The sequence below is a fragment of the Bombina bombina genome, chromosome 12 (genome assembly GCF_027579735.1).
Source record: "Bombina bombina isolate aBomBom1 chromosome 12, aBomBom1.pri, whole genome shotgun sequence".
NCBI lineage: Eukaryota > Metazoa > Chordata > Amphibia > Anura > Bombinatoridae > Bombina > Bombina bombina.
Window position 1 is genome coordinate 82,500,469 of NC_069510.1, and position 25,941 is coordinate 82,526,409.

The following is a 25,941-nucleotide window of genomic DNA, read 5'->3' on the forward strand; positions in this document are numbered from 1 at the left end:
TCTGGACTACATCTTAATACAGGCGTCGTCTTTTCTCAGAGCCAAGGCTCATATGGATATTGTTCTGGCCTTTCTAAGGTCTCACGGGTGGAAGGTGAACACCGAAAAAAGTTCTCTGTCCCCGCTCACAAGGGTTCACTTTCTGGGAACACTAATAGACTCGGTAGAAATGAAAATATTTCTGACAGAGGTCAGGAAGTCAAAGCTTTTAACTACTTGCCAAGTTCTTCATTCCATTCCTCAGCCTTCCGTGGCTCAGTGCATGGAGGTAATCGGATTAATGGTCGCGGCAATGGACGTTGTCCCTTTTGCCCGAATTCATCTCAGACCACTACAACTGTGCATGCTCAAACAGTGGAATGGAGATTATGCAGATTTGTCTCCCCAAATACAAATGGACCAGAAGACCAGAGACTCTCTTCTCTGGTGGTTGTCTCAGGATCACCTGTCTCAGGGAATGTGCTTCCGCAGACCGGAGTGGATTATTGTCACGACCGATGCCAGTCTGCTAGGCTGGGGTGCCGTCTGGGACTCCCTGAAAGCTCAGGGCCTATGGTCTCGGGAAGAATCTCTTCTCCCGATAAACATTTTGGAACTGAGAGCGATATTCAATGTGCTCCAGGCATGGCCTCAACTAGCGGAGGCCAAATTCATCAGATTTCAGTCGGACAACATCACGACTGTAGCGTACATCAATCATCAGGGAGGAACAAAGAGTTCCCTAGCGATGAAGGAAGTAACCAAGATCATCAAATGGGCGGAGGATCACTCCTGCCACCTATCTGCAATTCACATCCCAGGAGTAGACAACTGGGAGGCGGATTTTCTGAGTCGTCAGACTTTTCACCCGGGGGAGTGGGAACTCCACCCAGAGGTTTTTGCTCAGCTGACCCAGCTATGGGGCATTCCGGAATTGGACCTGATGGCGTCCCGTCAGAACACCAAACTTCCCCTTTACCCAGGGATCCCAAGGCGGCATTGATAGATGCTCTAGTAGCGCCTTGGTCCTTCAGTCTAGCTTATGTCTTTCCACCGTTTCCTCTTCTCCCTCGGCTAGTAGCCAGAATCAAACAGGAGAAGGCTTCGGTAATTCTGATAGTGCCTGCGTGGCCACGCAGGACTTGGTATGCAGACCTAGTGGACATGTCATCGGTTCCACCATGGAAGCTGCCATCGAGGCAGGATCTTCTAATTCAGGGTCCATTCAAGCATCCAAATCTAGTTTCTCTGCAACTGACTGCTTGGAGATTGAACGCTTAATTCTAGCTAAGCGTGGGTTCTCTGAATCAGTTATACAGAGAGTGCAGAATTATTAGGCAAATGAGTATGTTGACCACATCATCCTCTTTATGCATGTTGTCTTACTCCAAGCTGTATAGGCTCGAAAGCCTACTACCAATTAAGCATATTAGGTGATGTGCATCTCTGTAATGAGAAGGGGTGTGGTCTAATGACATCAACACCCTATATCAGGTGTGCATAATTATTAGGCAACTACCTTTCCTTTGGCAAAATGGGTCAAAAGAAGGACTTGACAGGCTCAGAAAAGTCAAAAATAGTGAGATATCTTGCAGGGGGATGCAGCACTCTTAAAATTGCAAAGCTTCTGAAGCGTGATCATCGAACAATCAAGCGTTTCATTCAAAATAGTCAACAGGGTCGCAAGAAGCGTGTGGAAAAAACCAAGGCGCAAAATAATTGCCCATGAACTGAGAAAAGTCAAGCGTGCAGCTGCCAAGATGCCACTTGCCACCAGTTTGGCCATATTTCAGAGCTGCAACATCACTGGAGTGCCCAAAAGCACAAGGTGTGCAATACTCAGAGACATGGCCAAGGTAAGAAAGGCTGAAAGACGACCACCACTGAACAAGACACACAAGCTGAAACGTCAAGACTGGGCCAAGAAATATCTCAAGACTGATTTTTCTAAGGTTTTATGGACTGATGAAATGAGAGTGAGTCTTGATGGGCCAGATGGATGGGCCCGTGGCTGGATTGGTAAAGGGCAGAGAGCTCCAGTCCGACTCAGACGCCAGCAAGGTGGAGGTGGAGTACTGGTTTGGGCTGGTATCATCAAAGATGAGCTTGTGGGGCCTTTTCGGGTTGAGGATGGAGTCAAGCTCAACTCCCAGTCCTACTGCCAGTTTCTGGAAGACACCTTCTTCAAGCAGTGGTACAGGAAGAAGTCTGCATCCTTCAAGAAAAACATGATTTTCATGCAGGACAATGCTCCATCACACGCGTCCAAGTACTCCACAGCGTGGCTGGCAAGAAAGGGTATAAAAGAAGAAAATCTAATGACATGGCCTCGTTGTTCACCTGATCTGAACCCCATTGAGAACCTGTGGTCCATCATCAAATGTGAGATTTACAAGGAGGGAAAACAGTACACCTCTCTGAACAGTGCCTGGGAGGCTGTGGTTGCTGCTGCACGCAATGTTGATGGTGAACAGATCAAAACACTGACAGATGGCAGGCTTTTGAGTGTCCTTGCAAAGAAAGGTGGCTATATTGGTCACTGATTTGTTTTTGTTTTGTTTTTGAATGTCAGAAATGTATATTTGTGAATGTTGAGATGTTATATTGGTTTCACTGGTAAAAATAAATAATTGAAATGGGTATATATTTGTTTTTTTGTTAAGTTGCCTAATAATTATGCACAGTAATAGTCACCTGCACACACAGATATCCCCCTAAAATAGCTAAAACTAAAAACAAACTAAAAACTACTTCCAAAAATATTCAGCTTTGATATTAATGAGTTTTTTGGGTTCATTGAGAACATGGTTGTTGTTCAATAATAAAATTAATCCTCAAAAATACAACTTGCCTAATAATTCTGCACTCCCTGTAGATACTTTGATCCAGGCCAGAAAGCCTGTCACCAGGAAAATTTACCATAGGATATGGCGGAAATATCTTTGTTGGGGTGAATCCAAGGGTTACTCGTGGAGTAAGATTAGGATTCCAAGGATATTGTCTTTTCTCCAAGAAGGATTGGAGAAAGGATTGTCAGCTAGTTCCTTAAAGGGACAGATATCTGCTCTGTCTATCCTGTTACATAAGCGTTTGGCGGCAGTACCAGACGTTCAGGCGTTTGCACAGGCTCTAGTTAGAATCAAGCCTGTTTATAAACCTGTGGCTCCTCCATGGAGTCTAAATTTAGTTCTTTCAGTTCTTCAAGGGGTTCCGTTTGATCCCTTACATTCCATAGATATTAAGTTATTATCTTGGAAAGTTTTGTTTTTGGTAGCTATTTCTTCTGCTCGAAGAGTTTCAGAATTGTCTGCTTTGCAGTGTAATTCACCCTATCTGGTGTTCCACGCAGATAAGGTTGTTTTGCGTACTAAACCTGGTTTCCTTCCAAAAGTGGTTTCTAATAAGAATGTTAACCAGGAAATCATTGTTCCTTCTCTGTGCCCTAATCCAGTTTCTAAGAAGGAACAACTGTTACACAATCTTGATGTGGTTCGTGCTTTAAAGTTCTACTTAAAGGCAACTAAGGATTTCAGACAAACGTCATCCTTGTTTGTTGTCTATTCTGGTAAGAGGAGAGGTCAGAAAGCGATTGCTACCTCTCTTTCCTTCTGGCTGAAAAGCATCATCCGATTGGCTTATGAGACTCCTGGACAGCAGCCTCCTGAACGAATTACAGCTCATTCCACCAGAGCTGTGGCTTCCACATGGGCTTTCAAGAATGAGGCTTCTGTTGAACAGATTTGTAAGGCAGCGACTTGGTCTTCACTGCATACTTTTGCCAAATTTTACAAATTCGATACTTTTGCTTCTTCGGAGGCTATTTTTGGGAGAAAGGTTTTGCAAGCAGTGGTGCCTTCCGTTTAGGTTACCTGACTTGTTCCCTCCCTTCATCCGTGTCCTAAAGCTTTGGTATTGGTATCCCACAAGTAAGGATGAATCCATGGACTGGATACACCATGTAAGAGAAAACAGAATTTATGCTTACCTGATAAATTACTTTCTCTTATGGTGTATCCAGTCCACGGCCCGCCCTGGCAATTAAGTCAGGTTCAAATTATTTTTGCAAAACTACAGTCACCACTGCACCCTATGGTTTCTCCTTTTTCTCCTAACCGTCGGTCGAATGACTGGGGGGGCGGAGCCTCAGGGGGAGCTATATGGACAGCTTTGCTGTGTGCTCTCTTTGCCACTTCCTGTAGGGAATGAGAATATCCCACAAGTAAGGATGAATCCGTGGACTGGATACACCGTAAGAGAAAGTAATTTATCAGGTAAGCATAAATTCTGTTTTTATGCAATTGATTTAATATGTTTATTTTTACTTCTATGTAATCCCTATTATGGTAAAAATGTTTATCTGTTCCAGCACAGTGTAATAAGATTTCCATCTAAAGGGGAGGAGAGTCCACGGCTTCATTCATTACTTGTGGGAAATAAGAACCTGGCTACCAGGAGGAGGCAAAGACACCCCAGCCAAAGGCTTAAATACCTCCCCCACTCCCCTCATCCCCCAGTCATTCTTTGCCTTTCGTCACAGGAGGTTGGCAGAGAAGTGTCGGAAGATTCGGAGTAGTCTCTTATGGAGGGTAGTACTCTTCAGAATGGGACTGGAGTTTTAAGTAGTCCTGTCAGCCTCTCAGTGAGAGCCTGGGTGAAAGTTAGAGTTCAGAGATGCAGGGAGAGTCTTTCTCTGAATCGATCCCGACTCATATGAACAGCTCCATAAGCAATCAGTGTTGACGAGTTTCGCTGCCTGCTTTCTGCACTCAAGTCCATGTCAGGAGCGATGCTACTAACTTGTCACACTTGAAGGGCCATGTTCCTGTTCCACAGCATAGATTCTGGTAAGATCCTTTCATTTTATTATGTTCATAATGATAACGGAGAAGACAGGGTCACAGTGTGACACCTCTTTATCTTTAAAAATCAAGGGTTAATATTCCTGGAAGGGAAATTTTTGAACAGGAAGGGTTTATACATAATATTTTTTATTGTGTCATTGCTGCGTTATGTGCGAGATGAGGCTCTGGCAATGGTGGAACTGACAGGTTCTCTTCCTTGCGCGGCCGTTTTGGTGTCTTTTTCTCCCTAGTGCAGGGGCGGTCCTGCAAGGCACTCCATGTGACAGGGTGTGGCCTAGGCAACTTCCTCTGCTTGACTGATGGCGCAGGAGACAAAGCGGTTTCTGTAGTCTGGGTCATAGGAGATGGTGAGTGCCCCGGCCATTGGAGGTTATAAAGGTCAGATAAAACGAGGATTGAGTCCTTGTTGAGGTGCGCAAATATGAGATGCAAAACACATAAACCAAAACCAGTCTCGGGGGAGGCAAGGTAATACCACACCGCAGGCCACCCGATCTGACGGCAGCACTCCCAAAAGTAGGATAATGGCAGATATCTGTAGAAGCAGAGAACAGAGAGAGGCGCCTTATGGGACAGTATCGTAGTGTCGCTAATATGCAGATAGAGGCAGACAGCACACACAGGTGGAAGAATACTCACAAGTGAGGCGGCATAAACGTATGCCAAACTAGACAGGACGGAACCTTAGTCGCCCGCCAGACGGTCCAATGGGAGAAAGACTCTCACGTTCCAGTGGTCCAATCCGCTACGGCGGACAAAGGCAGACGTCAGGTGCCCACAGCGTCTGTGGGAGGATCAATGGCTCAGAGTCCTTAGTGCAAGTGATAGAATATTGCTCCACACATAGGATCTGATATCTCTCAGTGCTCTGGCCGTGTCCAGCTACACCTCCACAGGAAGTAGTCTCCTCCCATTTACTTCCTGTGGAGCTGTAGCTGGACACGGCCAGAGCACTGAGAGATATCAGATCCTATGTGTGGAGCAATATTCTATCACTTGCACTAAGGACTCTGAGCCATTGATCCTCCCACAGACGCTGTGGGCACCTGACGTCTGCCTTTGTCCGCCGTAGCGGATTGGACCACTGGAACGTGAGAGTCTTTCTCCCATTGGACCGTCTGGCGGGCGACTAAGGTTCCGTCCTGTCTAGTTTGGCATACGTTTATGCCGCCTCACTTGTGAGTATTCTTCCACCTGTGTGTGCTGTCTGCCTCTATCTGCATATTAGCGACACTACGATACTGTCCCATAAGGCGCCTCTCTCTGTTCTCTGCTTCTACAGGTTATAAAGGTGCCCTTTTTATTATTACAATCTAGTCTGTAATAAAAGTGCAAGCTATGGAGGACTCTGACGCGTTAGAGGGTACTCCCTCTTTAAAAAAGTCTCATACTTTATTGTGAGGAGGTTCTGGTAGATCAGCCTTCTCAACTATGTTCTACATGCCTTGATAAAGTAATCATGTCAAAGAAAGTTAATATTGTCCAACCATTACTCCTACGGGAGAGCTTAGTTGGCCGTCAGATTTTGTGGATCAACTCCAAACAGCGGTGTCGAAGGTGATCCATGCTTTACCACGTGCTGCTAAGCGCAAGCGTAGGACGCATCTTTGTGGTCCGGCCCAGGGTTTCTCTACGCCTATGGAAATATCAGAAGCGTTATCTGCTGATGAGGCCCAATCCGACTCTTCAAAAGAGGCCCCTTCTAGGTCGGAATCCATGTCATCTAGGCCTCCGGTTGCGGAGGAGTCTGACTTTAGGTTTAGGATGGAGAATTTGCGCTTTTTGCTGAAGCAAGTGCTTACTACTCTGGAGGTTTTCAGAACCGAAGCTTCCGGAGGTACCTTCGATTCCTAAGCTTGATAAAGTATATGAGGACAGGGTAGTACCACAGACCTTCCCGGTTCCCGTTAAGATGGCTAATATTATTAAGAATGAATGGGAGCAATTAGGTTCTTCCTTTTCCCCTTCTTCTTCCTTTAAGAAACTGTTCCCCATTCTGGACTCTCAGCTCGAGCTATGGGGGACTGTCCCTAAAGTGGATGGTGCCATCTCTACGCTCACGAAGCGGACGACTATTCCACTTGAGGATAGTTCGTCGTTTAAGGAGCCCATGGATAAAAAGTTGGAAAACATGTTAAGAAAGATGTTTCAGCACACAGGGTTTGTTTTTCAACCGGCAGCGGCTGTAGCCGCGGTTGCCGGAGCTGCAACATATTGGTGTTAATCCCTGTGTGATATGGTCGAGGGGGAGACTTCTATTGACGAGATACATGAAAAGATTAAGGCGTTGAAGGTCGTCAATTCTTTCATATGTGACGCCAATATGCAAATTATTCGCCTGAATGCGAAGATATAAGGTTTTTCCGTTTTAGCTCGCAGGGCTCTGTGGCTAAAATCATGGTCTGCAGACATGACCTCTAAGTCGAGATTGTTGTCCCTACCTTTTCAAGGAAAGATTTTGTTCGGTCCAGGATTGGATTCGATCATATCCACGTTTACGGGAGGCAAGGGTGCTTTTCTACAGCAGGATAAGATGGCTAAGCCTAAGGGTTCTACCTTTCATTCGGCTGTCATTTTGTGTGGACAAGGCCCAACGCCAGCAGCCCGCCATGAAAGTGGTTCAGTCCAAGGGAACTTGGAAGCCAGCTCAGTCTTGGAGTAAGTCCAGCAGAACAATAAGCCAGCTTAGTCAAAATCGGCATAAAGGTGCAGCCCCCGACCGGTCTCTGGACCAAGTAGGGGGCAGGTTATCTCTCTTCTCAGAAGCCTAGTTGCAGGATGTTCAGGACCCTTGGGTTCTGGAGTTTGTCGCCCAAGGGTACAGGATAGGATTCAGATCTCATCCGCCAAAGGGCAGATTCCTCTTGTCAAATCTGTCTGCAAGACCAGAAAAGTATTTCTAGAGTGTGTGAGGGATCTCTCTTCTCTAGGAGTTATTGTACCAGTACCCCCAGCAGAGAGGGGTCTAGGGTATTATTCAAACCTTTTTGTGGTACCAAAGAAGGAGGGCACGTTCCGCCCAATTCTAGACCTAAAGTGTTTAAACAGATTTCTGTCTGTTCCATCGTTCAAAATGGAGACGATCATATATATTCTGCCCTTCAATTTCAAGAGGGACAGTTCATGATGACAATAGACTTGAAGGATGCTTACCTTCATGTACAAATCCACAGGGATCACTTCAGGCAGGTTCCTGAGATTTGCGTTTCTGGACCAACACTTCCAGTTTGTGGCCCTTCCTTTTGGTCTGGCGACGGCCCTGAGAGTCTTCACAAAGGTTCTGGAGGCGCTACTTGCAGTGGCCATATCCAGAGGCATTGCTGTGGCGCCATACCTGGGCGACATCCTAGTCCAGGCGCCATCGTTCAGTCTCGCACAGGACCACTCGAGGGCCCTTCTTCTCCTGCTCCAATCTCACGTTTGAAAGATCAACTCAGGATAGAGTTCCCTGGTTCCCAGCAACAGGGTGGAGGTTCTTGGCACGATAATAGACTCTATATCCATGAAGATATTTCTCACAGATCAGCGACGCATGAAGATTGCGTACTCCTGTCTGGCTCTTCAGTCCCCCTCAAGTCCCTCAGTAGCCCTATGTATGGAGGTGATCGGACTCATGGTTTTCAGCATAGATGTCATTACATTCGCAAGGTTCCATCTCAGACCTCGCTGTTAAGACAGTGGAACAGCGATCATTCAGATCTATCACAGCAGATATCCCTGGACGTTCAGACTCGAAGCACCCTCTTTTGGTGGATCCGTCCGGAACAACGGTCCCTAGGGACATCCTTCCTGAGACCATCCGGGGAGATTGTAACCACGGACGCGAGTCTGGCAGGATAGGGAGCTGTTTGGGGTGCCAGGATGGCACAAGGAAAATGGACCCGGGAGGAGTCTCTCCTCCCGATAAACATTCTGGAACTTTGAGTAATCTACAATGCTCTGAAGGTGTGGCCTCCTCTGGGGTCATTCAGCTTCATTAGATTCCAGACCGACAACATTAGGGGGTATGAGAAGCTCCCTTGCAATGAGGGAGGTGTCTCGGATTTTGGAATGGGCGGAGTCCCACAACTGCTCGCTCTCAACTATCCACATTCCAGGTGTGGACAACTGAGAACCGGACTTTCTCAGCAGGCAGTCCGTTCATCCTGGGGAATGGTCTCTTCACCCTGAGGTGTGTACAGAGATTTGTCTCAGATGGGCAACGCCGGAGATAGATCTCATGGCGTCCAGACTCAATTGCAAGTTACCCAGATACGGGTCGAGGTCAAGGGATCCCCAGGCAGAGCTGATAGAAGCCTTAGCGGTTCCTTGGGGATTCAACCTAGCTTACATTTTTCCACCGTTACCGCTTCTTCCTCGTGTAGTGGCCCGCATCAAGCAGGAGCGAGCTTCTGCCATTCTGCGGATCTGGTGGGGATGTCATCCTCTCCTCCTTGGAGGTTACCCTGTCGCAGGGATCTGCTGGAACAGGGTCCCTTTCAACATCAAAATCTAGATTCTCTGAGGCTGACTGCGTGGAGATTGAACGCTTAGTCTTGGCCAAACGAGATTTTTCTGAGAGGGTGATTGATACTCTATTTCAGGCCAGGAAGCCGGTCACTCGTCGCATCTATCATAAGGTGTGGAGGACTTATTTGTCCTGGTGTGAGTTGCATGGGTATCCTTGGCATAAGGTTAAGGTATCTAGGATTCTTTCCTTTCTCCAGGATGGTCTGCAGAAGGGGCTTGCCACCAGTTCCTTAAAGGGACAGATTTCGGCATTATCAGTCTTGTTGCACAAGAGACTCGCTGAGCTTCCTGACGTTCAGTCTTTTGTTCGGGCTCTGTCTAGAATCAAGCCTGTCTTCAGACAGTCCGCTTCTCCCTGGAGCTTAAATTTAGTTTTTAACGTTTTGCAGAGAATTCCATTTGAACCTATGCACTCTATTGGCATTAAGACTCTTTCCTGGAAGGTCCTTTTCCTGTTGGCTATTGCATCAGCACGCATAGTTTCTGAGTTGGCGGCCTTGCAATGGGAGCCTCCTTATTTGGTTTTTTGATGCCGATAAGGCTGTTCTTCGCACTGGATTGTGATTTCTTCCCAAGGTTGTGTCTGATCGTAACATCAATCAAGAAATAGTTGTTCCTTCTTTGTGTCCTAACCCTTCTTCTCCTAAGGAGAGGTTACTTCATAATTTGGATGTAGTTCGTGCCCTGAAGATTTACCTTCAGGCTACTAAGGATTTCAGACAGTCTACATCTCTGTTTGTGGTGTATTCAGGGAAGCGCTAGGTCAGAAGGCCTCTTCAACTTCTTTGTCTTTTTATTTGAGGAGCATGATTCGCTTAGCCTATGAGACAGCGGGACATAAGCCTCCTCAAAGGATCACGGCTCATTCCACTAGAGCTGTGGCTTCTTCTTGGGCCTTCAAGAATGAGGTCTCTATGGAGCAGATTTGTAAGGCGGCTACCATACTTTTACAAAGTTTTACAAATTTGACGTTTTCGCTTCTGCAGAAGCGGTTTTTGATGAGAGAGGTTTTGCAGACTGTGGTGCCCTCAGATTAGGGTCCGCCTCTTTGCCCTCACATTTTTCATTCAGTGTCCTCTAGAGCTTGGGTATTTGTTTCCCACAAGTAATGAATGAAGCTGTGGACTCTCCTCCCCTTTAGATGGAAAATATAAGTTATGCTTACCTGATAATTTCATTTCCATCATGGGGAGTAGAGTCCATGGCCCCTGCCCATTGCTTCGTTGGGCGGACCTAAATTGTATTTTGTTCTTCTGGCACCATTTATACCCTGATATTTCTCCTACTGTTCCTTGCTCCCTCTGCAGAATGACAGGGGGATGAGGGGAGTGGGGGAGGTTTTTAAGCCTTTGGCTGGGGTGTCTTTGCCTCCTCCTGGTGGCCATGTTCTTATTTCCCACAAGTAATGAATGAAAACTTGGACTCTCCTCCCCCCCGATGGAAATGATATTATCAAGTAAGCATAATTTATATTTTTACGTTAAATTTATATTGAGTGCATTAATATATGCAACCATTTCTGTATTGTATTTAATAATATTTGTTTTACTTAATAAATAAGATATATCTATACTTGTTGGGATCTATTTTATATTAATATATATATATGAGCAGTGAGGTCCCAGATTTCAGCACTTGTAGAAGGGAGGAGACATAAACAAAAAAACAATTTATGGTGCAGTATTACTAAACTAGTACACTGTGTAGCATAAAGATGTAGAAAAATGCTAACCTTTTTGGACCTCAGACATATGTTTGGAAGCGATGAGGGGAATATATCCCTATCTGTGTTAAATATGATGATATATTTATGACCTGTTGGAGTATGATGCTTCTTTTTATTTCCTTCTGTATCTTTGGGAAGTGGTGTTACAAACATCGGATACCAGCATCCGATACTTGTCGATTAGGTACCGATACCTATAGACACGGAGCGGAGAACGTAGCTGCTAAGGTCAATACAACCCTCGGAGTCGGCATATTCAGCTATCAGCTCGGATCTGTAAACAATCAGAAAGAACATCACCGATTATACCAGATACCTGAGAGCAACGAAAGTACCATACAAACACACATAAGATGTAATATCCCAGAAGGGGATACAAGAAGGCGCTCTATCAGAGAAAATACAATTTATAACAAAATGGCTTTTGGTAAAGTCATAAGACGGATCTACCGTACTCGGCTTTTAGAATATAGCCGTAACAGTCAATGTCGATAAAAGATGGTCGTCGCTGGTGATCTTTATGAAAGTAAGGCAGCTCCTCTTGGTCCCAGAGAGTGGGGGAAAACTGTTAGAAAACAAAGATGGAGAGAGGGCGCCACATAGCGTGATAAAGTTTCATCAATACGATTGTATGCTGAAAGGTAATATGCTTACCAGAGACTGTGGCACTGTACTATGACTAGTGCAAATTTGCTTGCTAGCACTTAAACAATGGCTAGTACCCTGCAAGACGATACACCTCTTGAGGATCTCCTCTCGGTTATGGCTCAGTGAGCACCTCCTGTTGTAGCCGTAATGTCCTTTGTTTAAAAGAAGCCGGTCAGTTTTCTGTAATGCTTAAAAGCACTAAGGTAAAATGAAGTGAACAACTTCCAAATGTAAAATAAATAGCTTTATTTTATGACGCGTTTCTCAACCCCAGACGGGTTGTTTCATCAGATAAAAAGCGGATGAAATTAGTTACAATTCGTAACAATATATACACATTGTATCAGTTAAAAGCGGAAGTTGTCACTATAATTCTAAACCAATAAGAAAACATCTGAAAGATTCAACTGGCGAGCCGATTCAAACTCACAGCTGTTACAATTATAACAACAATCAATCAATATTATACACAGAAGAATAAATAAATAACATTGCCCAAATCCGGTCGCTAATGTACATATATCACAAAACATCTCAGAACCGTCAATTGCCGAAAAAAACTTATCTAATCTGTATAAATACATTGTGTTAAACAGGGGATTTTGCCAAATCCTTTCATTTGTCAGAGTGTGTGAAAAAATGATAAAGACGGTTACGAACATATCAAATACAAAAAACAATTGTCTATTGTCTGTATTAATTTTACCAGTTTTATGGAGCAAGTCACATCTGTTAGTAGTCCTGCTTTTGATGCAATGTATATGTATCGTAATGGATCCCTTAATGCTTACATATGGATCCCTTAATGTTTACATGTGGATCTGCTTGTTTATATGCTCTAGCACGTAATGTTAAAAAAATCCTGAAGTACAATTGTCGGGTATCTTAACCCTTCATAGTACGCTCGATGTGTGTCTAGAATCTATCCTTATTTATATATATATTAAAAATGAATAAAATAAATAAAATTATATCCATTGTTGTTATTTAATTGCAAGTACTCTTATGTATATATAAGAGAGGCGGGTTATGTTTTAATCCCCAGCAGTGAAATGCATATATATATATATATATATATATATATATATATACGCTATCTCCAAAAAATATGTCTAAAATCTGTATTATCAGATTGTTCGTAATACACATTACATGTCTAAAATCTGTATTATCAGATTGTTTGTAATACACATTACATGTCTAAAATCGGTATTATCAGATTGTTTGTAATACACATGAAAAAATGGAGGTCATGTATAAAATGGTTAGCAAGAAAATATGATGTAAAATATAAAGAAGTGTTTAGTATAGTGGGCTGTAAGAATAGTAAAGTGTATATGTTTGTAGATCCTGTGGTATCTGCAATAGTCATATGAAATAAAACTAGACTGAAAAACATATTGAAAAGCCATTAAGAGGAGGGAAATGAAGGTGTATAAACTAAAAACGATAAAATTGGAATATGGATTGTAATAATGTATATTTCATCTTATAATTCATATATCTGCAATAGTTTGTCATATCTGTAAAATAAAATGTATGTGTGATGTAAAGCTATCAAAATATTATGTAAGAATGATAATGAATGTATGTTAATAAAAAGTTGAAAAAATAAAGTGTTGTTGTTCGAGTGTCAACATGATATAAATGTTTAGTTAATGCTTGTCGTATCTGACTTGAACGAATAATAATAATAATAGGGAATCTATCTACCAATAAAGGGTTGCCAGGTTTAAATTGGCATTCAACCCAAATGTCTGTCTTACAGAAAATGGTGATGTTATTGATGAAGAATCTATCAATTGAAGGCTGCCAGATCCAGATTTGCATTCAACCCAAATGGATGTAGCGTCTTCAATCGATAGATCGAATATGTCTCACGTTGTTTGAGCCTAATCAACCTGTTATAATCAGAATTTCTTGGAACATGGTCAATGGGAACATACTTGAAAATGTATGGATTTCCATTGTGTTTAGTTAAGCAATGATTGGGTATGCTATGTTTAATATTGTTTTTTTTTGTTTTTTTTTACAGTTACGGTGGTGTTCCCCCCCATCTTGTTCTCAATTTCCTAGAGGTGCGGCCTACATACTGGAGGCCACATATGCACTCCATAAGATAAACTGTAAAGGATGAGTCACAATTGAAAAAAAATGGAATTTGAAAGGTTTCCCCTGTAACTGTTGATTTAAAATTCTTAATACCAGATTTTATAATTTTGCATGATCTACAACCTGTTTTGCCACATCTATACAGAATTGTGGGTTTGTCCTTCACTAAATGTCTTAAAATAGTATCTCTTTGGATTATATGCCAATGTTTGTACAGTATGTGTTGTATTTTGTAGAAATCAGAATTATATTGTGTTATGAAAAGGGTGTCTTTGGCCCCAGAATCCAAATGTTGACTGTTGTCCTTCTTTTTGGTTTGGATATAATTTCTATTTATTTTTTTTGCTCTATCCAATGCTTTATCAAGTAAGGATGGAGGATATTCTTTTTCTAAGAATCTGTTGTATAAAATTTGACTCTGTTCCAAAAAGGTATTAAAATCAGTACAATTGCGTCTGATCCTTCGAAATTGACTGTATGGAATATTGTGTATCCAATTTCTTTGGTGATTGCTATTGTAATTTAGAAAACTGTTGCTATCTACATCTTTAAAATAAGTCTTTGATGTGATGTTGTTGTTATCAAGACTCAGTATAAGATCCAAGTATTCAAGGTTTTGTGTTTGGATATTAGCTGTAAATTCAATGCCCCTATCATTGCTGTTTAAGTGATCTATAAAACTGACTGCCGTGGTCCTGTCACCCTCCCAAAGAAAAATAAGGTTGTCTATGTAACGGCCGCCTGTCTTATATACATAAGAGTACTTGCAATTAAATAACAACAATGGATATCATTTTATTTTATTTTATTCATTTTTAATATATATATAAATAAGGATAGATTCTAGACACACATCGAGCGTACTATGAAGGGTTAAGATACCCGACAATTGTACTTCAGGAATTTTTTAACATTACGTGCTAGAGCATATAAACAAGCAGATCCACATGTAAACATTAAGGGATCCATATGTAAGCATTAAGGGATCCATTACGATACATATACATTGCATCAAAAGCAGGACTACTAACAGATGTGACTTGCTCCATAAAACTGGTGAAATTAATACAGACAATAGACAATTGGTTTTTGTATTTGATATGTTCGTAACCGTCTTTATCATTTTTTCACACACTCTGACAAATGAAAGGATTTGGCAAAATCCCCTGTTTAACACAATGTATTTATACAGATTAGATAAGTTTTTTTCGGCAATTGACAGTTCTGAGATGTTTTGTGATATATGTACATTAGCGACCGGATTTGGGCAATGTTATTTATTTATTCTTCTGTGTATAATATTGATTGATTGTTGTTATAATTGTAACAGCTGTGAGTTTTAATCGGCTCGCCAGTTGAATCTTTCAGATGTTTTCTTATTGGTTTAGAATTATAGTGACAACTTCTGCTTTTAACTGATGCAATGTGTATATATTGTTACGAATTGTAACTAATTTCATCCGCTTTTTATCTGATGAAACGACCCGTCTGGGGTTGAGAAACGCGTCATAAAATAAAGCTGTTTATTTTACATTTGGAAGTTGTTCACTTCATTTTACCTTAGTGCTTTTAAGCATTACTGAAAGCTGACCGGCTTCTTTTAAACAAAGGACATTACGGCTACAACAGGAGGTGCTCACTGAGCCATAACCGAGAGGAGATCCTCAAGAGGTGTATCGTCTTGCAGTGTACTAGCCACTGTTTAAGTGCTAGCAAGCGAATTTGCACTTTTCATAGTACAGTGCCACAGTCTCTGGTAAGCATAAACACACATAAGAATTCTACCCTCAACTTAAAAGAAACAAAGATACCGTACTCCATAGAGGAAGAAGAACACCACTTCCCAAAGATACAGGAAATAAAAAGAAGCATCATACTCCAACAGGTCATAAACATATCATCATCTTTAGCACAGATAGGGATATACTCCCCTCATCACTTCCAACATACCTCATATGTTTGAGGTCCAAAAAGGTGAGCATTTTTCTATATCTTTATGCTACACAGTGTACTAGTTTAGTAATACTGCACCATAAATTGTTTTTTGTTTATGTCTCCTCCCTTCTACAAGCGCTGAAATCTGGGACCTCACTGCTCACCCCTACACTCTCTTTCTATTGATGATAGTGGAATTTTTAGTTTTAGCTGCTATTGAAATACATCAGGAGGAATTTATTAAAAGCAAAATAAATATTTGCATATACACACAGCGCTAGTCAAAATAGCTCACTACTCTACCACATGCAACGGCTTAATAGCCATCAAAACATTTAATCACCCCTGATCCAATAAAGTGTACACCATTAAACACTCCATTTCATGTAATACAACACACATGATATATCTGCTCTTCTGTCCGTGCTCCCAGTTCTATGTCGGGAAAACAAGTGGCACACTCCGAGAAAGGATGGCCAACCATAGGAGAGCTATCCGATTAGCACTCAGTGAAGGGGATTCAGACCACCCGGTTGCGAGACATTGTGCAATAAGGTCGCACCAAGTATCAACCATCAGGTACATACTCATCGACCACATCCCCCCATTGGACAGAGGGGGTGATCGGAACAAGACCCTACTGAGGCGCGAAGCGGAGTGGATGTACAGACTGGGCACCATAGCCCCAGGGGGTCTTAACTCTCCGCCGGATTATAAAGTGCTCATATAGATCGGAGACACACTACCAGGCACAACCAGTGGTCAACACTTGTATACTTTGGTACTTTAGCGGGCTTGCCCACTGAGGGGGTGAACCATCTAATATATACCAAATACCTGAGTAGGAGGGAGACACAGAAGTGCCACCCACCAGTTATGGAACAAGTGGTACACATAGGTTAGTTGTCTTTTATATATATAAAGACATTTTTCTCCTATATCTATATAAAAAATGAGCTGGAATTTACTACTAATTGTGCGGAGAGTCCCCACAAAAGGACACAAGAAGAAGAAATCACTCTATCTAAGGAGGGATATGAAATGGTGTACACATAGAAAGAATGAACAGCGACAGTATCAAGAACAAGGTATAGCTTGCCCATTAATACCATCAACACCTTCAAAAGAAGAGAAAGAGAGAAGAAAGATTATAAGGGTCCTACAAGCAATACCACGAATAAGAACAATATACCAGTACAGGAACTGTATATGAATAAATCTTGACCACTCTGGATAATATATGGTCCTATAAAAGATTTGGACAACTAAATTATATCTATGGACAATATTTATACTCCCTGGCAACTTGCAGTAGTTAATAGTAGCCTATGCAGCAGTGCATAGTAGTTAGTGAATACACTAACATAAATTTAATGTGAATATGTACAAAATATATATATAAGGTATAGTTAAGAATGTTGTATGATTGGTGCAACTATGTGATTTCATGTGTGCCAAGTTGATAGTACATATGACTACAACAGTGATAGGGGACGTATATCGAATACAGAATAACAACAGCTAAATATAAACAAGATAGTAGTATTAGATCCCTACGCCAAAAAGTTCCGGCCGAGTATGGTTTCAATGACAACCGCATTAACAAACCCGACACGGACATTCTAATACAGGCACGATAGCACACTCACATATGAATGGTCACAGAGAGAATGTTATCGAGTAAGGATAACAGTATGTACTATATATTGGGACCATAACAGGCACAAGTAAGGAAGCTAGATGAGCACAAATTTAGGAGATAGAATCCCCAGTAGCGCACGTAAAGAAAATAGGCAATCTTCAAGTGAAACACTATGGGTAATAAATATTTTCACATTAGCTACATAAGCTTGATTAATAGTATTGGCACATGTGATTTAAGCAATATAGACACAAAGATATATATATATTTTTTGACATTTTTTTGATGTTGTAAACCGGATGAGGTAGAAATAGACACTTCCGGTCTAGCACAAGTGGAACGCAAGCTATGCGTTCCACACAACAGTTTGCCGCAATTTTCACTGAGTGGACACAGGTATGAATTGTTAATTGATTGTACACATGTGTATAAATTTGTTTGTTTTTTTCTCACTTTGTTATGCTGATGAAGGGGAAGAAATCCCTGAAAACGTTACATTAAAGAAAGCTTTGTTTCTTCTGTTAAGTGTGATCAGTCCACGGGTCATCATTACTTGTGGGATATTAACTGCTCCCCTACAGGAAGTGCAAGAGGATTCACCCAGCAGAGTTGCTATATAGCTCCTCCCCTCTACGTCACCCCCAGTCATTCTCTTGCACCCAACGATTAGATAGGATGTGTGAGAGGACTATGGTGATATATTTAGTTTTTATATCTTCAATCAAAAGTTTGTTATTTTATAATAGCACCGGAGTGTGTTATTCCTTCTCTGGTAGAATTTGAAGAAGAATCTACCTGAGTTTTTCTATGATTTTAGCCGGAGTAGTTAAGATCATATTGCTGTTTCTCGGCCATCTGAGGAGAGGTAAACTTCAGATCAGGGGACAGCAGGCAGATTAATCTGCAAAGAGGTATGTAGCAGTTTATTATTTTCTGACATGGAATTGATGAGAAAATCCTGCCATACCGTTATAATGTAAACTCAGCCTTGTATGCAGTAGATGTAGCTGATATCAGGCTGTCATGTATGTATATTTTACACTTCAGTTTTCTGGGAAATGGTACTTCTCTGGCTTTTAAACTGTATACATAGACTTAACCTATTTTGCAGGGACTTGCAATAGGTTTTAAATGACAATTAATTATTGAGGTAAAACGTTTTTTTTGCTGGCATGTAAAAACGTTTTTTTCTCTGAGGTACTGGGTGAAAAAATGTTTTGGGCACTATTTTTCCACTTGGCAATAGTTTTGATTTAAATTAGAGCAGTTCACTGATCCCTCTCACTGTTATGTGTGTGGGGGAGGGGCGATTGTTGGCGCTTTTTCTAAGCATCAGAAAAACTCAGTCAGAGGTTCATTTTCTTCCTGCATGATCCGGTTCATCTCTACAGAGTTCAGGGATCTCCAAAGCCTTTTTTTGAGGGAAGTAATCATTACAGCAGAGCTGTGCTGATTGTATTGACTGTGATATAAAAAACGTTTATTTGTGTATTTTTTTCTGCTGCCTGGGTTAGTTATCATTTGCTGAGGGGAACAATCCTTTGCTAAAACTGTATATTCTGACAAAGATTGATGCTATAACTTAATTATTTTATCTGTTATAATATTTTTCTGTGCTTCTTAAAGGCACAGTTCGTTTTCATATTATTTGTAAATTACTTTGAAAAGTATTTCCAAGTTGCTGTTTATTTGCTAGTGTGTTAAACATGTCTGATTCAGAGGAATATCTCTGTGCTATATGTGTTAATGCCAAAGTGGAGCCCAATAGAAATTTATGTACTAAATGTATTGATGCTACTTTAAAAAACAGTCAATCTGTACAAATTGAACATATTTCACCAAACAACGAGGGGAGAGTTATGCCGACTAACTCGCCTCACGTGTCAGTACCTGCATCTCCCGCTCAGGAGGTGCGTGATATTGTAGCGCCGAGTGCATCTGGGCGGCCATTACAAATCACATTACAAGATATGGCTACTGTTATGACTGAAGTTTTGGCTAAACTACCAGAACTAAGAGGTAAACGTGATCACTCTGGGATGAGAACAGAGTGCGCTGATAATGCAAGGGCCATGTCTGATACTGCGTCACAGTTTGCAGAACGTGAAGACGGAGAGCTTCATTCTGTGGGTGTCGGTTCTGATCCAAATAAACTGGACTCAGACATTTAAAATTTTAAATTTAAGCTTGAGAACCTCCGTGTGTTACTAGGGGAGGTATTAGCGGCTCTGAATGATTGTAACACAGTTGCAATCCCAGAAAAAATGTGTAGGTTGGATAAATATTTTGCGGTACCGACGAGTACTGACGTTTTTCCTATACCTAAGAGACTTACTAACATTGTTACTAAGGAGTGGGATAGACCCGGTGTGCCTTTCTCACCCCCTCCTATATTCAGAAAAATGTTTCCAATAGACGCCGCCACACGGGACTTATGGCAAATGGTCCCTAAGGTGGAGGGAGCAGTTTCTACTTTAGCTAAGCGTACCACTATCCCAGTGGAGGATAGCTGTGCTTTTTCAGATCCAATGGATAAAAAATTAGAGGGTTACCTTAAGAAAATGTTTGTTCAACAAGGGTTTATATTGCAACCTCTTGCATGTATTGCGCCTGTCACGGCTGCAGCAGCATTTTGGTTTGAGTCTCTGGAAGAGACACTTCAATCATCCACACTAGATGACATCACACACAAACTTAAATTCCTTAAGTTAGCTAATTCATTTATTTCAGATGCCGTAGTACATTTAACTAAACTTGCGGCTAAAAATTCAGGATTCGCCATTCAGGCACGCAGAGCTCTGTGGCTGAAATCCTGGTCAGCTGATGTTACGTCTAAATCTAAATTGCTTAATATTCCTTTCAAAGGGCAGACCTTATTCGGGCCCGGCTTGAAAGAGATTATTGCTGACATTACAGGAGGTAAAGGTCATGCCCTGCCTCAGGACAAGGCCAAAGCCAAGGCTAGACAGTCCAATTTTCGTTCCTTTCGTAATTTCAAAGCAGGAGCAGCATCAACTTCCTCTGCACCAAAACAGGAAGGAGCTGTTGCTCGCTACAGACAAGGCTGGAAACCTAACCAGTCCTGGAACAGGGGCAAACAGGCCAGAAAACCTGCTGCTGCCCCTAAGACAGCATGAATTGAGGGCCCCCGATCCGGGACCGGATCTAGTGGGGGGCAGACTTTCCCTCTTCGCCCAGGCTTGGGCAAGAGATGTTCAGGATCCCTGGGCGTTAGAGATCATATCTCAGGGATACCTTCTGGACTTCAAATCCTCTCCCCCAAGAGGGAGATTTCATCTGTCAAGGTTGTCAACAAACCTAACAAAGAAGGAAGCGTTTCTACGCTGCGTACAAGATCTTTTATTAATGGGAGTGATCCATCCAGTTCCGCGGTTGGAACAAGGACAAGGGTTTTACTCAAATCTGTTTGTAGTTCCCAAAAAAGAGGGAACCTTCAGGCCAATCTTGGATTTAAAGATCCTAAACAAATTCCTAAGAGTTCCATCGTTCAAGATGGAAACTATTCGAACAATTTTGCCCATGATCCAAGAGGGTCAGTACATGACCACAGTGGATTTAAAGGATGCTTACCTTCACATACCGATTCACAAAAGTCATTACCGGTATCTAAGGTTTGCCTTTTTAGACAGGCATTACCAGTTGGTAGCTCTTCCATTCGGACTGGCTACGGCTCCAAGAATCTTCACAAAGGTTCTGGGCACTCTTCTGGCGGTACTAAGACCGCGAGGAATTTCAGTAGCTCCGTACTTAGACGACATACTGATACAAGCTTCAAGCTTTCAAACTGCCAAATCTCATACAGAGATAGTACTGGCATTTCTAAGGTCGCATGGATGGAAAGTGAACGAAGAGAAAAGTTCTCTCTTTCCACTCACAAGAGTTCCCTTCCTGGGGACTCTGATAGATTCTGTAGAAATGAAGATTTACCTGACAGAGGACAGGTTAACAAAACTTCAAAATGCATGCCTATCCTTCATTCCACTCTAAATCTGAATCAAGAGACCAGAAATTCTCTTCTATGGTGGCTTTATCGGCCACATCTGTCCAGGGGAATGCCATTCAGCAGGCCAGACTGGTCAATTGTAACAACAGACGCCAGCCTACTAGGTTGGGGCGCTGTCTGGAATTCGCTGAAGGCTCAGGGACTATGGAATCAGGAGGAGTGTCTTCTTCCAATAAACATTCTGGAATTGAGAGCAGTCCTCAATGCTCTTCTGGCTTGGCCCCAGTTAACAACTCGGGGGTTCATCAGGTTCCAGTCGGACAACATCACGACTGTAGCTTATATCAACCATCAGGGAGGGACAAGAAGCTCCCTAGCAATGATGGAAGGATCGAAGATAATTCGCTGGGCAGAGTCTCACTCTTGCCACCTGTCTGCAATCCACATCCCGGGAGTGGAGAACTGGGAGGCGGATTTCTTAAGTCGTCAGACTTTTCATCCGGGGGAGTGGGAACTTCATCCAGAGGTCTTTGCCCAAATACTTCGACGTTGGGGCAAACCAGAGATAGATCTCATGGCGTCTCGACAGAACGCCAAGCTTCCGCGCTACGGGTCCAGATCCAGGGATCCGGGAGCGGTCCTGATAGATGCCTTGACAGCACCATGGACCTTCAGGATGGCTTATGTGTTTCCACCTTTCCCGATGCTTCCTCGATTGATTGCCAGAATCAAACAGGAGAAAGCATCAGTGATTCTAATAGCGCCTGCATGGCCACGCAGGACTTGGTATACAGATCTGGTGGACATGTCATTCTGTCCACCTTGGTCGTTACCTCTGAGACAGGACCTTCTGATTCAGGGTCCTTTCAAACATCAAAATCTAACTTCTCTGAAGCTGACTGCTTGGAAATTGAACGCTTGATCTTATCAAAGCGTGGTTTTTCTGAGTCAGTTATTGATACCTTAATACAGGCTAGGAAGCCTGTTACCAGAAAGATTTACCATAAAATATGGCGTAAATACCTATATTGGTGCGAATCCAAAGGTTACTCTTGGAGTAAGGTTAGGATTCCTAGGATATTGTCTTTTCTACAAGAAGGTTTAGAAAAGGGGTTATCCGCTAGTTCCTTAAAGGGACAGATCTCAGCTCTGTCCATTCTGTTACACAAGCGTCTGTCAGAAGTTCCAGACGTTCAGGCTTTTTGTCAGGCTTTGGCCAGGATTAAACCTGTGTTTAAAGCTGTGGCTCCACCATGGAGTTTAAACCTTGTTCTTAACGTTTTACAGGGTGTTCCGTTTGAACCCCTTCATTCCATTGATATAAAGTTGTTATCTTGGAAAGTTCTATTTTTAATGGCTATTTCCTCGGCTCGAAGAGTCTCTGAGTTATCAGCCTTACATTGTGATTCTCCTTATTTGATTTTTCACTCGGATAAGGTAGTTCTGCGTACTAAACCTGGGTTCTTACCTAAGGTAGTCACTAACAGGAATATCAATCAGGAGATTGTTGTTCCATCCTTGTGCCCAAATCCTTCTTCGAGGAAGGAACGTCTTTTGCACAATCTGGATGTAGTTCGTGCCCTTAAATTTTATTTACAGGCAACTAAAGATTTTCGACAAACGTCTTCCCTGTTTGTCGTTTACTCTGGTCAGAGGAGAGGTCAAAAAGCTTCTGCTACCTCTCTCTCTTTTTGGCTTCGTAGCATAATTCGTTTAGCTTATGAGACTGCTGGACAGCAGCCTCCTGAAAGAATTACAGCTCATTCCACTAGAGCTGTGGCTTCCACTTGGGCCTTTAAGAATGAGGCCTCTGTTGAACAGATTTGCAAGGCTGCAACTTGGTCTTCGCTTCATACTTTTTCCAAATTTTACAAATTTGACACTTTTGCTTCCTCGGAGGCTATTTTTGGGAGAAAGGTTCTTCAGGCAGTGGTTCCTTCTGTATAAAGAGCCTGCCTATCCCTCCCGTCATCCGTGTACTTTTGCTTTGGTATTGGTATCCCACAAGTAATGATGACCCGTGGACTGATCACACTTAACAGAAGAAAACATAATTTATGCTTACCTGATAAATTCCTTTCTTCTGTAGTGTGATCAGTCCACGGCCCGCCCTGTTTTTTAAGGCAGGTAAATATTTTTTAAATTATACTCCAGTCACCACTACACCCTTGGCTTCTCCTTTCTCGTTGGTCCTTGGTCGAATGACTGGAGGTGACGTAGAGGGGAGGAGCTATATAGCAACTCTGCTGGGTGAATCCTCTTGCACTTCCTGTAGGGGAGCAGTTAATATCCCACAAGTAATGATGACCCGTGGACTGATCACACTACAGAAGAAAGGAATTTATCAGGTAAGCATAAATTATGTTTTTTTCACCTTGAGAAAGACCTGTGAGTGCATTCATTTGCAAGGAATATCTAATTCATTTCTGCACCCAGGCAGCTGTCCCTAGGAGGGCAACATGGTACAGTGGACGGTATTTATATATATATTTATATATACTGTATATAGAGTATTTATATATATATATATATTATGTATATATAACTATTTTATTGGAGTAGATACTCCAATTTTAAGTGTACTGAGAATCAGCACTGTTTCCTCTTTTTTTCCTTGCTTAGAAAAATATCTCTGCAATTCTGATTGCTCCAGCTTGGCCTTACAGAACATGGTATTTGAACATAGTTCAGATGTCCAGCAGTGTTCTGTGGCGACTTCCTCTGCGACCAAATCGTTTGTGTCAAGGTCCGTTCTTTCATCAAGATCTTCATTCACTCAATTTAACTGTGTTAAGATTAAACCGCTAATTCTTTCTCAGAGAGTATTTTCTGACTCTGTTATAGATACACTCATTCAAGTGCGCAAGTCGATTACTAGGCATATTTACCACAAGGTTTGGAAGGTTTATCTGTTTTGATGTTCTGATCACAGTTATTCTTGGCACTCTGTTAAAAATCTGCATTTTTTACAGTTTCTCCAGGCCTGGACAAGGATTTATCTGCTAGTTTGATAAAGGGTCAGCTTTTGGCACTTTCTGTTCTTTTGCATAGAAAATAGGCACAGTTACCATATGTTCAATCTTTTGTATGCATTCATCTTGTGATTAAGCCTATTTATTAATGTGCGAGCGGACATGATCCGATATTGCTGATAATGTCCGCCGCACATCGATAAATGCCGACAGCATATGCTGTCGGCATTTATCATTGCACCAGCAGTTCTTGTGAACTGCTGGTGCAACGCCGCCCCCTGCAGATTCGCGGACAATCGGCCGCTAGCAGGGGGTGTCAATCAACCCGATCATATTGGATCGGATTGATTTAAGGCAATGTCTGTTCGCCACCTCATAGCAGGAGGACAGGTTATGGAGCCTGAAGGCTTATAGCTCCTCCTTGGAATCTTAATCTGGTTCTTAGAGTTTTACAACATCCTCCTTTTGAATCTATGCATTAATTGGATAACAAGATGTTGTCCTTGAAAGTGTTGTTTCTACTAGCTATTACTTTGACTTGTAGAGTTTCTGAATTGTCAGCTCTTTCTTGTGATCCACCTTATTTGTTTTTTCATCAGGATAAGGCAGACCTTCAGACTAAATTTGGGTTTTTACCTAAGGTGGTATTATCTGACAATATTAATCAGGAGATTTCCGTTCCATCCTTGTGTCTAAATCCTAGCTCATCCAAAGAGAGGCTTTTATACAATTTGGATTTGGGGCTTTGAAGTTTTATCTTCAGACGACTTAAGATTTTCAGCAGTCCTCTAGTTTGTTTGTCCTGTATTCTGGTAAACGTAAGAATCAGAACTCTACAGCCATTTTGCTGGCTTTATGGTTGAGAAGTGTTATTCTTTCTGCCTACTTGGAGAATTACTGCTCATTCCACTGGTTCGTTTTTGACTTCTTGGGCCTTTAAGAATGAGGCTCTTTGGTCATCGTTGCATACCTTTACAAAGTTTTATCATTTTTATGTTTTTGCCTCAGCGGAGGTGGCCTTTGGTTTAAAAATTCTTCTTGCAGTGGTATCTAACAAATAGAGGCCTGTCTTTCTTTCTTTTTTCCACCGGTTCTCCATGGTGGACTCCATAGCTTGGGTGTTGATTCCCAAAAATAAGATTGTGGACTCTCACTAACATTAGAGAGAAAACAAATTGTATTCTTACCTAATAAATTACTTTTTTTCTTGGTAGTGAGAGGCCACCCAATGTATGATGGTTTTGTTTGTGGTGGCAGTCCTCTTTTGCACCTCTTTTTTCCTACTATCCTTCTTACTTATTCCTATCCTCGGCTATATGAACTACTGTGAGGTAAAGGGAAGTAGGAGGAATATTTAAGCTCTGGTGTAGGGTGTGTAGGGTGTCTTTACCTCCTCCTGGTGGCCTGGTGATGTAATCCCAAGAGTAAGGATCACGGACTCTCACTTCCAAGAAGAAAGGAATTTATCAGGTAAGAATACATTTTGTTATCGTTTACACTTGGGGGCCGTTTTATCATGGCCCGAACGGGGCCAAATGCCCCTGTTTCCGCGCCAGCCTTTAGGCTCGCCGGAAACAGGAGTTAAGAAGCAG

The 25,941-nt window shown here is 42.1% G+C and overlaps 1 protein-coding gene across 1 annotated transcript in view; it reads left to right on the top strand.

Moving 5' to 3' along the window:
• The window catches only part of LOC128642679 (extracellular calcium-sensing receptor-like), a 102,719-nt gene that overhangs the window by 65,880 nt on the left and 10,898 nt on the right, over window positions 1-25,941 (top strand). The gene's annotated exons all lie outside the window — the stretch shown is intronic.